At 38.9% G+C, this 2,761-nt stretch overlaps 1 pseudogene; it reads left to right on the top strand.

Moving 5' to 3' along the window:
• On the top strand, positions 1–870 carry LOC102979813 (AKT-interacting protein-like; annotated as a pseudogene).
• Positions 871–2,761: the final 1,891 nt, after the last annotated feature.

The raw sequence follows: 2,761 nt of genomic DNA, 5'->3' as shown, positions 1-2,761 counted from the left end.
AGCATGTCTACAAGCACTGTGTGCAAAAGATCTAGTGGTCAAGAGAATATTTTCACAGGGGACCTACAAACCAGAACACCATGCACAACTCGAAAATACAGCTGCCTTCTAATCTCAAATTGCTTTCCTCATAACTAAGACTGTATCTCCTGCCCCAGCAGTAAACAAATGGCACCCATGTTTCTTACAGACCCTTCTCTCTGGAATATTCTCTTCTTGAAGTATTCTCTTCTTGGTTGTAAAGCAGAAGTTACTTGGTGTCTATGAGTAGCCATCTTATAGCTCTTCATTAATGTGGTTCAGAGTAGCATTCATATGGCAATGACTTTATCAAGATGACACATTTAAGTCTATAGTGATCATCACTGATAATTCTCCAGATGGTGACTGTCCATAGGGGGGTTGGTATTTCTATCTTTCACCCACTAGCTGATCCCAACTTAGGTCAACTAGATATTCAGAGAGCATTTGCAAAATACAGGTGGAACCATAAACATAGTTGTTAAGTATTTATGTATCCATGGAGAGTTGAAACAGCAAGCCTTCTAAAACCAAAAGGTGCAGTACTGTATAAAAAGATAGTTAGCTTTATGAAAGAAAAATGCTCAACAGCATTAGAGTGTACACTGTGTGTTTGTTTGATAAACATAAATTAGAAGACCCTATGTAATTAGTTTTTCTCCATGAAATCCATCTGTATTTGATGAACTCATAGAGAAGATGCTATCTCATAAAAAGAAACTTGATGAACACCACGATAAAAGTCTTCAGGTTACAGAATTCCAATGTTTAAACTCCAATGTGCAAAGAACTTGTAAACTGTCATTCCTGTGCCTGCAAGAAGAGGAAGAAGAAACAGAAAATCAGTGAATTTTCTTGGAGTCATCAGAGACCTGAGATTATAAGGAAACGTGTTACCCTGAAATCTGTAGAGACAAGCAAATTCAGAGAGTCACAGATGAGATCTGCTGACCTGGAGCAGAAGCTGTTGGAGCCATAAACTGGTAGGGACACTTAAACAATGATTTTGATGAATTGCTGGAGGCTGAGTGTGGACTAGCATGAGAGGGAGAAGCCCATGGGGGCTGAGGTCTTGGACGACCCCCATACCTTCACAGATTTTAGCTCCAGGAGCACCCGCCTGGATTTTCCTAGTGCACATGCAAATTCTCTAACCTTGTGATTCTGCCTGGAGGAGGGGATATGAGTAATCATTGTGTAATATGTCCAGAGGATTCTCCCTAACAAAGGCCTACTTTTCAAGGGGAAAAATTTTACCCATAGCCTTATCCCAGGCAGCAGAAGGGAATGCTGCCTGACCCAGATCACTCTCGCCTTCCTGCCTAGCCTAGAGGGTGGAGGGAAGCTAAACAGTTACTGTGGAAATACCAGTCAGTGTTTTAGCCCAGAGTTTCAGGCACACTAAAAGACTGAGATTGAATCATAAGATGACAGTATTGGTCTTCTGCCCCACATGCTGGATTGCAGGAAAATGACAGTGTAATACAGCTGACAGAGCTGAAAGATGCAGACCTACCCTGAGGAGGGAGTACTGAGGGAAGCCCACAATGAGGAAGAGGGACAAAAATCAGGACCCCAGAGGAATATGAAGCCACTGACACCAAGAGCTACAGCAAACATTAAATAGGCCCAACTCGTATTCAGATTAGCATAAATCCTCACACTAAAAGCCTATTTCCCTCAATACTTATTCACCAATACAACATCACTGGCATTCAACAAAAAACTACAAAGCATACCAAAGGCAAGGAAAAAAAATATCTGAAGAGACAAAGCAAGCAACAGTACCAGACTTGGACATGGCACAAATTTTGGAATTATTAAAAAAAGAATTTAAAATAACAGTGAATTACATAAGTGCTTCAATTGAAAAAAGAAGACAATATCCAAGTATAGATAGCTAATGTAAGCAGGCAGGTGGAAACTCTAAGAAAGTATGAAAAGGAAATGCTAAGTATTAAAAACACTGCAACAGAAATAGAGAATGCCTTTAAACATCTCATCCGTATAGACACAGCTGAGGCAGGATTCAGTGAGTTTGAAGGTAGACCAATAGAAACTTTCCAAAATGGAGTGCAAAGGGTAAAGAGAATTTTTTTAAAAAAAGAATAGAAACTCCATGAACTTGGGACATTTCGAAAAGTAACATATACGTATTAGAATTGTCAGAACAAGAAGAAAGAGAATATGGAGCAGAAGAAATATTAAGTAATAATGGACAAAATGTTTCCAAAATTAATAGCAAACACCAAACTACAGATCCAGGGGACTCAGAGAATAACACAAATGCAAAACAAACAAACTCATAAAGACTACACCTGGACATATCATATTCACACTACAGAAGACCAAAGACAAAGACAAAAATCTGTGAAGAAGTCAAAGGGAGGGAAGGGAAACACCTTACCTATAGAGGAAAATAAAATAAGAATTACAGTGGACTTCACATCAGAAATTATGCAAACAAGAAGAGCAGAGTGAGATATTTAAAGTATTGAAAGAAAAAAAAGCACCTAGAATTCTACACCCAGTGAAATTACCCTTCAGAAGAATGTCCTTCAAAAGGATATTAAGACTGTTTATCTCTCTGTTGTGCATAGACACACACACACACACACACACACACACACAAACTTAGAGAATTCATCCCCAGCAGACCCGTCCTGAAGGAAATATTAAAAGAAGTGAATTGGAGAGAAAGGAAATGATGTAAGTCAGAAAACTCAGATCTGCATAAATA

This window comes from Physeter macrocephalus, chromosome 7 (assembly GCF_002837175.3).
Source record: "Physeter macrocephalus isolate SW-GA chromosome 7, ASM283717v5, whole genome shotgun sequence".
NCBI lineage: Eukaryota > Metazoa > Chordata > Mammalia > Artiodactyla > Physeteridae > Physeter > Physeter macrocephalus.
Note: the sequence above shows the minus strand (reverse complement) of the source record. Positions and strands in the feature narration are given on the sequence as shown.